The 14,678-nt window shown below is 35.1% G+C and overlaps 1 protein-coding gene across 18 annotated transcripts in view; it reads right to left on the bottom strand.

Moving 5' to 3' along the window:
* LOC105483467 (uncharacterized) overlaps positions 1-14,678 on the bottom strand; it is a 573,731-nt gene that overhangs the window by 364,568 nt on the left and 194,485 nt on the right. The window contains exon 1 of one of the 18 annotated variants that reach the window (XR_011622699.1): positions 1,780-14,678. This exon is cut by the window's right edge and continues 24,216 nt beyond it. The exons of the other annotated variants lie outside the window; for them this stretch is intronic. The gene's annotated coding sequence lies outside the window, so the exon portion shown is untranslated. The remainder of the gene's footprint in view (positions 1-1,779) is intronic. 18 annotated transcript variants of the gene reach the window in all.

Raw genomic sequence — 14,678 nt, 5'->3', positions numbered from 1 at the left:
GTTTTATCTCATGGATCTCTTAAAAAGTTGCATTTGATATTTTTCTACCACTGACTAAACACAGAAGGTAAAATACACACATGGTTGGGCCAATATTGCAAATGTCCTAATTAGTATCATGCTACAGAAAAACAATGAAGAGATTTTGTCACCAATTACTGACAATTAGCCTAAGTCCAACAGTTAATTTCATGGAAATAAAACCACTATAAAATGAAAGGAACAAAACCTCTCATAATTAACGGCATTTGCCTGCATTCCTCTATTGGTTATTTGATTAATGAACCATAAAAGTTTGAAGCAATTTGAACAGCTAAACACATATGCAAAGTTCAAAAGCCTGTGTATCTGGATTTTCTGAATTTTAAGTATCTGTGGAAAACATGTATTTGAGCAGCAGAATTATGTATACCGAGTTTTTATCCCCTGAACCTAAAGATGTCATACTTTCAGACAATGCTTTTGTCAAACAATAAAACCTATTCTATTAAGTTACAGAGAAATGTCTGGTGAGAGCTTGTCATTATCCTGTTATAACGCTTCTAGAGCTAGTGAACTGCCAATACTTATAAAAACATTATAATGTCAAAAGGTCCTGGTTTCTCTCACTCTTTCTTCTCACTCAAACTTTGCTCTGCACCTTGTTTCTCCCATGGTTTTTCTAATGTCACACTGTGGTCAGTGCTCATGAGCATGAGGACGGCCAGTGGTGATCCCAGGTCAGTTTTGTCCCATGCATTAACTCTCTGCCACAAGTTTCAGAGCTTGCAGTGTCAGGATGTATTACGAAGTCACATCAAGATTTAAGATGTTGTTCTGGCCTCTCCCAAAGCTGGAAAGGACTCATTTTGCAGGCTACCTACCAGTTGACAAAGTAAAAACAATTCAAGGCCAGTGACTTCTACAGCTAAACTTCAGAAAATGTACCCTTGCAAATATTTTTCCAGTTTCAACAAGTTCCGAAAACAACATTTTAAAACCTCACAAAACCTCTCTATAGACTGTTGCTTAATGAACAGCCCCATGGATTTTAAAACTTTAAGTACACAAATAAACATTTTAGAGGTTTTTGGCTGTGCAGAGATAAGATCCTCTCTGGGGAGACGACTAGAAACTGCTGGACTCCTTTGTGCAGACTCCTGGAATGTGCTTGCTTTTCATTTCTTTCTTTGTGTCTGGCACACTGGCCTCACAGGCAGTGTCTTAAGCCACGCAGGGTCAGGGCAAACAGAGAACTGCATTCATGGACAGATCAAGTTTATGTGAGAATCTGCTCCTCCACTGCCCTCAATCTCCATATGAATTGTTAATAAAATCTCAGCCTGAAAGCTCATCACCCCAACACTGGGGAAGTCATGCAGAGAGTCCTCTCGTTCAGAAAAACAAGATTTCTTTATCTTTTTCATCCTTCGCCAGCATTCGTGGGAATTCTGCCATGTAACCTCCTCCTGAACTAACCCGCACCCCCTCCCCAACCAATACCCTATTCCTCTCCACAACTCTCTGGGTCGCACCTGATCATCATCGGGGGAAGCCAGGAGCCCAAAGACAAAAGAAACATTCTTACACCCACAGCAAATCTACCGCAATATCAACTTTGCCTCTGCAGTATTTTGCTGCTGTAAAAACCTTCAGGCAAAGGGAAATATCAATGCTTATTTCTTTTCCAGTTTGTGTCAAACACCAGAAAGACTTTCCCATAGCTTTATGACAGCATATGAACTAGAGAGCCACAGATATAATAAAAGGTCACATATAAAGCGAAGAACAGAGTCCTACCCTAATTAACTTGAAATCTCCATGCAAATACTGGACAGGAACATGACCCGATGTGTGTTGCAGGCAATCTTGCGTGTATCTTCTAACCTTGCTACAGTCTAGCTGGGCCTCTTGTTTCCTCTGCTTTTGCTCCTTGAAAACTGTTTTAATATCGAACGCTTTTCAGAGGGATGGGCTGATGAACGAAAACATGAATTTCCTGCTTGCCCTTTAAGGTGGGTTAAAGGGGGTGCTAGCAATCAATTACAGAACAAAAGAACAACAACAACAACAAAGACTTAAGAACCTACAAGTGAATGTATAACATTCTTTGCAGTCTTTTTTTTTTTCAACTAAGTGCTTCATCTGTATTTATTTACCTTTATCATAAATAATATACAAGATCTATTACATTAAAAAAAGGAATGTTTGCCCAGCAGTTCCTAAAGAAAAGCTGTTTTCTACTGAAAGTGGCTTTAAATGCACTTAACTTTCATTTCTACTTGATGAGTTAACAAGGAGTAAAAAAGTTTAAAATTTTTTCTGCATTTATGCTTCAGATTTTCAGACTGCCTTAACACACTCTGATCTATTTGCAGAACAAAAAGTTACATTTTCAAGTCTAATTAACATTCTGGCCCTATCAAATCTTTATTTTCTTATTTTATTTTGGTAAATAAGACATTAACTTTCAAACTCTGTACACAAATGATTCCAAGGTATCTTTCAGTAAACGTTTTTTTTTACTGCAACTGCATCTGTCAGAGAAAGTGAATACTGTTTAAAAATAATATTTCTAAAGTACACATAAATAAATCTGATTTGACTAAATATTATGCAAATTTCTATAACCATATATCCAGAAATGTTAATATTTAAGAAGGTAGAAATGCACAGACTCTCAAGCACATACATAATTTCTTTTTTAAAAAGGCAAAATAAAAGAAACATAAAATCATTCCTTAACCATTCACATAAAAAAATCATATAAATTTATTATTTCACTCAATTTATCTAAAACAAAGTTGCTATTATAAATAAAACATGCATTTGCTCTATACCCACAGGTATCACTCTTTGTATGTGAATCATAGGAAAGAATTCTCTTCCATCAAATTTTAGTCACAGAAATTTGACAAGTTTTCAAAAGAAAGAAAATGTAGTTTTATGTTAAACATCCCAGTGCCTCATAGCATTCTATTTAGGTATTAAGATTTAGAAATTTATTACATACACATTGGAACCATAATTGTAATATAAAGTTCAATATTATTCTTTAGCATTGATATAAATTATTATAATTAATATGCATCCTACTGTTTCTGAAAGCATAGAAAGTTCAATGGCTCTTCAAATAAACCTAAAAAATTTACCTTTAAATATATAAAATCAGTAAATCAATGGATGCTGAAGACATGCTTGCAGTTATGCAAATATGTGAAAATAGTTATTTTAGAAAATGGAAAATGATCTGAAATACATATTGCTCTTTTGTGGAATAATTAAACAATCAACAAATTTTATAGTAGTGAGTTTAATATTTAGTACGGTTATGTAAAAATCAATAATTTTTATTCACAAGACTATATGTTAATGAGTTATATCACATAAAAATGTTAATGTGGTAGTTTGCTTTCATTAATCGCCAAAGGAATCCTAATATTTTAGGATAGAATCTGTATTACCAAACCTCAATTTCTATTGTGACAAGTATTTTCGGAGAAGCAGAAATTACTGGTTTGACCATTTCCTTTAAGAATTTGCTCTTCAAAATATTAGTGCAGTTGTAGAGTAGGATTCCCCATTCTTCTTCTAAGGAATGTGTTCCACTGATTTTCATGGGGTCTTGCAATCCATAACAAGGTGAAGGAGGAGGCAAAGTTGAATGCAGATGTTACCGGAGGGCTTGAGAAGTGGCAACCAATAGTATTCTCTTTTCTGCCTGAAACCCTGCCAGCCAAAGAGAGAGAATGTGGCCCCAAAAATAGCTTGGAGGTGGTAAAGGGTGGAAGCAATTGAGAACTCGAATCTGGATGTGTGTATTTACATTGGGAATACAGATAGCAATGTGACTCCACGATAAGAGGTTTAACAAAGCTTTTAGAGAGCTTCTGATAAACCTAGAGACAAGTTGAGGCTTTCATATTGTTATGGACTGAATGTTTGTATCCTCTTAAAATTTACGTGTTGAAGCCCTAACCTGCAGTGTGACTGTATGCAGGGATGGAGCCTCTAAAGAAGTAATGAAGGTTAAACGAGGTCATAATGATGGGACTCGATCCAACAGTATTAGCATCCTTATAAGAAGAGACAAGACAGAATTTACTCTTTTGCTTTCTGTGCACACACATACGGAAGAAAAGCCATAGGAAGACAGCCATCTACAAGCCAGAAAGAGAGCCCTTACCAGAAACCAAAGCCCTTGATCATGACTTCTAACCTCCACAACCATGTGAAAACAAATTTCTGTTGTTTAAGCCACCTAATCTATGGTATTTTGTTATAGCAGCCCAAACAAACTAATGTTATCACATGTTAAAATCAGCAATAACAACAATAGCAAGTTGAAATAAATGCAGAAGTGCATTCTAAGGATATTTTTGTTCTGCTTCCTGTAGAGCCAGGTGAAGTAGATAAGAACTTCAGTATTTGTCCCTGCTTCTGTTAGAGAAGGTTACCCCTACCTCCCACATGCTGGAGAGCTTCTAGATCTATCTTTAATCAGAATTATCAAGTACATACCTAAACTAGAGAGTAAATGGTTAATTTCTCATGTAGTCATTTTCCTTCAAAATACCCATTTGAGAAAAAAATGTATAGTGTAATGATGAAGAGTATAGATTTTTGAGTAAGGGTATAGATGCAGATTGAGCTTCAGGTACCTGCTTGCTCTTTGACCTTATGTGTCCCTTAGCCTGTCCAAGCTCTAGTTTCCTGAGCTCTAAAATAGCATTAGTGACATCAAAAGATTGTAATTTATACTTGTAAACTGGCAAGATTCTTCATCATGATCATGACCCACGTCATCATCATTTTCATCACACTTCTCTAGGCTTCCTAAAATTCTTTCAGTTTAATCAAGGCAGCAGAAGTCTACATATTTGGATTTGCACAATCTTAATGCCCTTGGAGAATCACTTTCACAGAATTTTAAAAATAGAATGTCTGAAAAATCAGTAAAGATCAGTATGAGGAATAGCAGTATCTTGGCCTGATGCTAAGATGTTTCTAAGGACTCTGCTCATTATACAGTGCTTTAAAAGTGACTGGTATACATCCTCCTCTCACATCACAAGAAGTGTGTGTGTTGCCACCCTTGATTTTCACTCTGGCTTCATGTGGCTTATGTTAAACGACTGTGTGGCTTTCTTGACTGGCATATTCGCAGTTTTATTCCCTTTGCTCAATCCTTTCTCTCTCCTTTGTACTTTATACTGCTCTTTCAGGAGGGTTCAGGTTTTGTCCCATATTTAGGAAGATGAATTTAGAAAGACTAAGGCAGTTAAAAGCATGGGACGTTGGAACTAGACTGTAGGGGGTCAAAAAAAGTATGGCCACTTAATAGCTGATTGGTTTGGGGCAAATTAATAATCCTTCCTACTGGTTTTCTTATCTGTCAAATAGGTGTGATCTCAAAGGATTAGGGTGAGAATTAAGTCAGTTACTACACATGCCAGAGCGTTATTGGAAAATGTTAACCATTCAATATATATTAACTGCCATTAATACGGTGTTCAAATAGGCACCATGCAAACAAAAAATCTAGCATAATCAATGAAACAGAAACATTTCATTGATCATAATAGATACTAAAAAAAGAAGAACATGAGGTTCACCCTCAAATATATTGAAATTTAACTGGTGAAGTAATTCAGCTTATTAAAGAACTTTTTAAAGAAAACTAGAGAAGAACTCTTTAGGGGGAAGACTATGTTAATGAGTTATTTTTAATGTTCTGAAGGTGGACCAACATGGTACTGGGAGACAATATGCTTCTCTGCTGTTTAAGGAGGCTTAAAGATGTCTTAAGGAAAATTAGAAAAATTATTTGAGTCATAAAGATGATATCAAAATGATTACAATCAAAATTATATCAAAATATTTATATCAAAACAATCATAATATTTGTCAGTAATGGACTACATCTGCAGGTTCTATATGTAATATTGAGAAGCCATTTAACCACTCGGTGGAGACATAACAGAATATTCTATGTCTAGCCTTATTTCTGTTTTTCCAATTACTATACATTCCTTTGAAGCTTGCAGTCAAGATATGCAAGTGCAGTCTATCCTTGCTATTGATTTAAATATTGTATTCTATTCTCACTTAAGTAGGAAAATGTTATATATAAAGTATATAAAATGTCAAACAAAACATATACATCGTATTCCATTTTATAGTTATACTTTTGCAGTGTATACTATTGAAGTGAGGTTTTTTGTTTGTTTTGTGAGACAGAGTGTTGCTATGTTGCCCAAGTTGCAGTGCAGTGGCACAATCTCAGCTTGTTGCAACCTCCCCACCTCCTGGATTCTAGTGAATTTTTTTACTCATGCCTCAGCCTCCCCAGTAGCTGGGATTACAGGCATGCACCACCATGCCCAGATAGTTTTTATATTTTCAGTAGAAACGGGGTTTCACCATGTGGACCAGGCTAGTCTTGAACTCCTGAACTCAAGCTGGGATGACAGGTGTGAGCCACTGCACTCAGCCAAAGTGAGTTATTTCAAATGAAACTCTAGGAGTTAATTTGGTTATAAGATGACATAAATATTTATAAGGACAAAGAGGTATGCTTTTTTCAAACTGAAGCTTAAAAAAATATCAAAATGACGAAAATTGTGCCCACTCAATGCAAGTACACCTCCCAAACTGTTTAACATTACATAACTTGTATTCTTGCCATAGTTCTACAAGAAATTATTGTCTTTAAATTGTAACATTAATGTTGCTAATGGGATTCTATTCAACAATCACTCACTTTTCAGAAATAAACACACCTAATGAGAGAATTAGAGTATTCCATAAGCAACATCAAAAGTTACATGTTGTATAAAACCCAACAGCATTTGAGATCAATAAAATACAAAGAAAACTTAGAAACTACTTAGAAACCAAAATTTAGAAACTAATTTTCACAAGATTTTTTTTTCCTGGTTTTTAAAAAAAACCTCTCCATTTATTTTAGAAATATTTTGAATATGGCAGTTCCCAACACATATTTTCCAAGGATGTTACCCTTTTTTAAAATATGCATATTGTTGAGGTAGAATTCAGTCACAGAAAGTGCTCCTGATTCAGGTTTACTCAACTCTGGAGGTATCTGCTCTCTAGGGAGTGCCAGGGCTGTGGACCTTGAGCACTGGGTGGAGAATACATGAGAATCAGGTCACAACAGGCTCATGTAGAGAGTCCAGGCAGTCCTTTTGATTGTGTTTGGCAAAACATACTCTCCCACATTTAATTCTTCCAACTACAACCAAAAGTAAGCTCTAAATATAGCTAGTGATGGAAAAAAATTATTATTTTGCCAAAATTAAAGCAGAATCTTTAGGTTTTAGCATGAGAAGAAAAAAAGCATACTTTGTGTATAATAATGAAAAAAGTTCTATTATCTTCCTGAAATATAAAGTTTGCTAAAATACAGGTTATAGATATATTGTGTATAACAGTGTATGTTCTAACACAACAGCATATCTAGCTGAAACACAATCATATAAGATAACCAGTTGAAGTAGAATTTAAGAAATAAAATAATACACCCATTTCATACAAAATGTAGTTTAAATGATGCTTAAATTAACAAGAATAACTTAATAAGTGGAAACATAATTAACTACCATCATTACCAAATAGTCACCTGTTGGCTGTTGTCTGAACACCTGTTGGTTATGTTATTCATTTACATTCATAAATATTTTATTTTATTATGAATATTTATATTCATAAATATCCATAATATTTTCTTCTCCTTTTTTTTTTTTTTTTTTGAGACAGAGTCTTGTTCTGTTGCCTAGGCTGGAGTGCAATGGCACGATCTCGGCTCACTGCAACTTCCACCTCCCAGGTTCAAGTGATTCTCCTGTCTCAGTAGGTGAGTAGATGGGATTACAGACATGCGCCACCACACCCAATTAATTTTTGTATTTTTAGTAGAGACAAGGTTTTGCCATGTTGGCCAGGCTGGTCTCAAACTCCTGACCTCAGGTGATCCGCTTGCCTCGGCCTCCCAAAGTGCTGAGATTACAGGCGTGAGCTACCATGCCCAGCCCTTTATTCAATTATTTAACTGCTGTTTATTTCATGCATATTATATGTTAGATAGAGTACTTACCTCTAGGAATAAATAAATAAGGCATAAGATCCTTGCCTTTGTGATGGAATTACTACTTTCTCTGTATTTAAAAGGTGTGAAAACTGAGACCTATAGTGGTTAAATGACAGTAAGTAAAAGGTAGAGATGGGATCCCAATCCATGGTGCCTGAACTCAAAGCCTATATTTTTGTAAACTGACAAGACAAAGAGGTGAAGATTATCCTTCAATTTCCCTTATTTTCTATCAAGATCTTGGACATTTATTCAGTCCTGTGAATTCTCTCTCTCTCTCTCTCTCTCTCTCTCTGTGTGTGTGTGTGTGTGTGTGTGTGTGTGTGTGTGTGTGTGTCTGTTGCCCTATTTTTTTTTTGACTGGAACAAACTTTGCGAATTTAGCAAGGAAGAAAAATACATATTTGAACCTAATAGTTCATATGAATGCTTCTTGTTACAGACAACTTTAAGGCAGTGTTCTAAAGAGACCATGACTCTCAATATCGAGATATTTATAAAAGGAAGGGTAAAGACTCTTTCACAAGAAGGAAGCAACACTTATCCATCAAATATCCTTTTCTTTTCTCTCAGTACATGATGTTTTCATTCAAGGAAAGCTTTAATTTGATTACAATAATGTCAACCAATCTTGACAGGAACTTTTCCAAAATGCCCTTTAATGTGAAGTATTTGTCAGCATTGTAGAACACGGCCAAATATTACCCTGTATTTAAGGAGATCAATAATAGGGTAATACTCTCTGATGGTAGACCATACTAGAGAAAACACCACGTCGTAGCTTTACTTTTCCTACAAATAGAAGTCTTCGCCCACATTGTGAATTAGAAGTAGAATGGTGCTTTTCCCTAAAAATTTTAAACATGAAAATTTTACTAACGTAATACATGACTCAAATACGGTTGAGATGTTGTTCCAATACAGATTTAAGCTCAATGCTGTACAAGTCAGAAATGTGCTTCCTAAGAGATTCGCAGAATAGTATCTCAGAAGGTCATCACTGGGGAGAAAAATAGAGATAAAGACTTGACCCATCAGAGGAAGAGCTGAACTCTACCCGAGGCTGCAAATACAATCTTCATAAGGCTATCCAGTGATCTATCAGTTTGATTAACGCTTATTCTCTTTTTTTTCTTGATGCTCCTTATTTACTCATATGGATGAAAATATTGCAGTTCCTTAGCATTTATTATTTTATCACATGCTTTCTAACAGTTGTTTGTAAAATATTTATTATTATACGTGTAATGTGGCAGAGATATACTTTAATTCATTTTGTTGCTTATGTAATTTTTACCAAAATGCTTATTTTATTTCGTTGACTCTATGCAGATATGTTTAAATATAATGAATATTATCATCTGCTCTCTAGGAACCACTACTTATACTATACTCATATTTGTTTTTATCGCTTTATCAATTATTTAGTATGTTTTGTTACTATCTTCATAACAATATTTATCAATTCCAGCATTGTTTAAAGCTGTGATATTTTACACTTTATTTCAAGGTTGGCAGAATATTACCACATTTTCAGAACTTATAAATTCCTACTGAATTCAATTATACAATTTACTTTATTTCTGTAAATTGTCACCCTACCAACACTGTTACATCATTGAACCACTTGAAAATCACATTTCAATATATGATTTTTAAAAACCCATATGGCATTGATATAGATCAAATGCAGTAGCATTTCTCAGTCTAAACATGTACAATAATGTTTAACCATACCTTTTTAGTAGGCATACTCAGCTGTGAATATGACTGTTAATTACTAGGTTCTCACAAACAATCAAAAGCCCAATTGGAATAGTCCCCTCTGCCACTATATTTTAAACTTGCACAACATCATTTATTGCTATAAGCTGTGCTGTTCAATATGTTAGCCACTAGTCACATGTACATATTAAACACGTGAAATAGTAATTTCAGGAACATATTGCTTTATGTTTAAATAATTTAATTCAGGGGTTGCTATGGTTTGAATATATACTATCCAAAATTTCAAATTTAAATGTTGAAACTTAATGTTCAATGTGATGTATTAAGAGGTAGGGACTTTAAAAAGTGGTTAGGCCATGAGGGCTCCTCCCCTTGTAAATGGGATTAAGGGGATTAAGGCTTCATGGAGCATTTGGATTTCTTGCCCTTCAGCCTCCTGCCACGTGAAGACCCAGTGTTCCTCCCCTCTGGAGGATGCAGCAAGAGTACCATCTCGGAAATGGACAGCAGCCCTCAGAGACAATTGAACCTGCTGGAGTCTTGCTCTTGGACTTCCAGCCTCCAGAATTTTGAGAGAGTAAATTTTTGTTCTTCATAAATTACTCACTTTGCGGTATTTTGTTATGGCCACACAAAATGGACTAACACAGGTGTCAAAACAAGAAACCACCCTTCTCTTTTGCTTTGTATCTGTTAGTAGCATGGTTTTACATATTCTTGGATGACAGACAACTTTGAAAGAAAAACAATCAAAACTCTAGGCCCTGCTCAGAAAAAAAAAATGTGTTTATGAACATGCATATAATGTTGCAGACAATGTTAGGGTTCACAGACCTTCTGCAGCCGAATAGTGGATCCAAGTCAAGAACTACTATAAAAGTTATTTTGCTATGCAGCAGCATTCTGTATGAAAGCCTTTTGGAAAAAAAAAAAAAAAAAGAAAGCCTTTTGGGACATCAGAACCATGGGCAGGGGGAACCTGAACAAGGAGAGCCAACATGGATTAAAATAATCAGTGTCACGAGGTTGGGTTGAATGCAGCAGCAACTGGAACCCAAGAACCAGCATGAGGGTTACACACAACACGGCAGGCACTATGAAATTCCAGAATCTAGTCCTGTAGGTTCAAATGATAAAAGCTTTTAGACCTGGCCTCTATCAGAGATGAAAGGTTAAAAGAAATTAAAAAACAAACAAACAAAAACGAGTTCTGTTTTCTCCTAGATAGAGCATAACAAGAATTGTAAAGTCCTGGTCAAACTGGCTAGTGTTTAATGTGGTGCTATAATATCTATGAGGAATCTCAGGGTGATTGGATTACTATTTCAGAGGTTAAGGAGAGAAACAGCTGAAAACATACCCTGCAGAGAAACAGTTGTGCACAGAGTCTAGAATCTGTCATATTATCCTAAAGAGCTGAACGTGATGATTGTAGTGTACTCCAAGAACCCAAGACATTATCCCAATTCTACAATTAACTTACCTAAGACCTTTGAAATATCATTGAAATATCTAGTAATCATAGTTTTCTTAAAAGTGTAGCTATACGGTAGTGTGCAAACCCTGGAGTTGGCCTGCCTGGGTTCAGAGTCCCGTTCAACCAACAACTGGCAATGTGACTTCAGACCTTACCTTCTGGAAGCTATTTACAAACCTATAACATAGAAATGATAATAGTACTCAACCCACAAAGAATTTGAAAGGTTAAATGAGAATATATTTAAAGTATTTAGAGCAATGCCTGACACAAAGTATGTGTTCATCCAATGTTAGATTTCATACATATATATATATACACACACATATAATGTTTTGCCCAGTAGATTCTTCTTGTTCTGTCAAGTCTTTGAAACGGCTAATCATGCATCAATTCTAAATTTTCAGGCGTTTTAATCTGATAACGGACACATTAGGGTCCTGTAGTGTTCAAGGATCTGGATTCTGTGGCACACGATTCTCATATGACAGAGGAGCTGTGCTGAAATATGATCATTTCACGTTGATGATAACAAATGTAGAAACATGTCATCTAGGTGATTTTACATCACAAACAGACTATTTGACATCTAAAACTGCAAGATTTTAAAATAGGTCTGAATGACAAACACAAAGGAAACAAGCCAATCTCATTATCATAGTCATAGCTTATGCTTGGCAACAATTAGACAGTAGCCTGTCTTAGAGAGTAGCACATTTTCACAAGAAATTTTCTTAAAATTTTGTAAGACTAAAACACAAGCATTATCATAAGAAAAAAAAATTCCTGAGGAGATCCCATGACTTTCATTGTGCAGTAGAATATCAAAATTATTCTTTCTGTGGAAAAATGGAAGATATAATAATCCCTAGAGACAATTTATTTTTCGGTAATGTTATGTTCTGCCATCGTTATATTTTCCCTATCTTCATTTCCCAGCATGTATATTTTAGTGCATAAGATTGGATACCTGGGGCTGGGCGTGGTGGCTCACGCCTGTAATCCCAGCACTTTGGGAGGCCAAGGCAGGGGCATCATGAGGTCAGGAGATCAAGACCATCCTGGCTAATACGGTGAAATCCTGTCTCTACTAAAAACACAAAAAATTAGCCGGGCATGGTGGCGGGAGCTGTAGTCCCAGCTATTCGGGAGGCTGAGGCAGGAGAATGGCGGGAACCCGGGAGGCGGAGCTTGCAGTGGGCCAAGATCGCGCCACTGCACTCCAGCCTGGGGGACAGAGCAAGATTCTGTCTCAAAAAAGAAAAAAAAGATTAGACACCTGGGTAACCATCTATATAATGCATTCTATGTCAAGCTCATTATTGATAAACACTAATTTAATTTCATCAAATAATCATAATTCCAATGATAATACACTTTCTGAAGTTTTTTCAGAATATTTGTTATATTCTTATCTCCCAGGAGGGATACAACTTCAGGTAAGATGTTATGAACAGTTTTAAACGAGTCATATCAACAATAGATATATTAAATCCCATACATTGTAGCATTTCATGGAGAAATTGAAGCCCAAATTTAATCGGTCTTTTTAAAATCCTTTGTAAGAGGCTTTAATCCCAAATTGAAATCTTACTTTGCTATCTCCTTTTGTGCTATGATCTGAACTGAAAAACTAATATTTGTATCTTGCCCAGTTTTTCTAATTCTATTTATTATGTTATTCAGCATTTTTTTCTGTAAATAATTACCCATTTGGAATGCCAATTATTAAGTTTTTCCTTTTTCATAGTGCCCATATTGGTGGTTTGTTTGTTTTACGTGTATTACTTCTTTGCCAACTAAATTAGGATCTCCTAATTGGAAAAGCAACTTTTAAACATAATGTTGAGCCACAACATCTATAAAGGTACAAGATATGTTATAATAGCTCCATTAACTATTTCAGCCAAGATTGATGGTTATAATGTATAAAATGCTCTAATTTCCCAGAAGTAAAATTAACACTAAACACTAAGCTATTGCCTACCTTAGCTCTGCATTACTGGTAGCCAATTTATTCCACCTGTCATATGATGAGTTACAATTACTTAAGAGGCTAGCATTCCACAATGAGAATACGAAATATCCACCAATATTCAAGACAGAATAACAGGCACATAATCTTATGAATGTGCTACAGTTCTCGAAAATTCTGAAAAAAAAACCTTGATAAATGTAATGAGATATGTTAGTAATAATGTAATGATATACTATAAGGTTTTTACAGTTTAAAAATTCCTAAGTATAAGAAAATAAAACATAAAATGTAATTATGCTAACAAATTAAATAATAGCACAGATCTGTCAAAAACTCTAATCCCGACGCACCATTTGGTCATTTCACACGTGGGTTTATTTCACGTTGTGCGTATGTATGTGTTCTGCTGGTGTGTGTGCCACATGTTCATGAGCTGGTTGGGGAGGGTAGTGGAAGTAAAACCTTTTTTTAATTTGAAGATTGATATTTAAGAGTCTACAGAAAGCATGATATGTGTTTTTCAATTAAATAACACTTTCCTTGGAAATACTACAGAACTATCTTATTGACAATACATTTTATTTGCATTTGGGAAGTAAGAAAAATTGTATCATCTGCTTTGACTCATTGCTTTAGGTGTTCTACTCACCTATGGTGCAAAACTCAAATGATTCCTAAAGACCATTTACTCATCAAAAGTAAGAATCATGCCTTTTTGTGCCTACAACTGTATTTCCAACACGTAGCAGGGTTCTTAAATAGCATTCAATAAATATTTTATTTAGTCAAAAACAGAACACTGAATGTATGAAACACCTTATTTTAAATAATTTTACACAAATATTCATTGTATGTCAAGTAATATGGATATGTGTATAAAGCATCAATAAAAATAAATATTTTTCATATCACTCAGATTTCTGCAAATTTGTAACAGTGGAGAATGAGGGCTTCGGGACTTTCGTGCCTCATAGATTTGAGTTCCAATTCTTTTTCTGGAATTGAGAAAACATCAGCTCCTTAAATGTCTGGGTTTATCCTCATCTGACAAAAAGAGACTAAATTCTTTTCAAAGAGCTCGTGATAGGATTGGAGTGTATCATAGAGGGTTTACGAAAGCCCGTCAAATGATAGATACCGTTTTCCCATGTTATTATCTTTCATATCCAAGCTGATATTTTAAATAAAAGGTCTGGCATTTCAGATTTTTGACAACAATAACTGACAAAATTAGTACAAAATTTGTTTTTCAAACAGAATTTTTTAAAAACTGGGATAGATTTTAGAACATTATTTGGTCCAAACTCATGTATGTAAATAGGCAATGGGTAAACCAGCTATAAAAATAAATCCTTTTGAAGATATGCAGATAGACAGATACTATGCTGCTTTTTCCTTGTTCAAAA

Source organism: Macaca nemestrina, chromosome 4, assembly GCF_043159975.1.
Source record: "Macaca nemestrina isolate mMacNem1 chromosome 4, mMacNem.hap1, whole genome shotgun sequence".
Taxonomy (NCBI): Eukaryota; Metazoa; Chordata; class Mammalia; order Primates; family Cercopithecidae; genus Macaca; species Macaca nemestrina.
The sequence above is the reverse complement of the archived record's forward strand: the minus strand, read 5'-3'. Positions and strand labels throughout refer to the sequence as shown.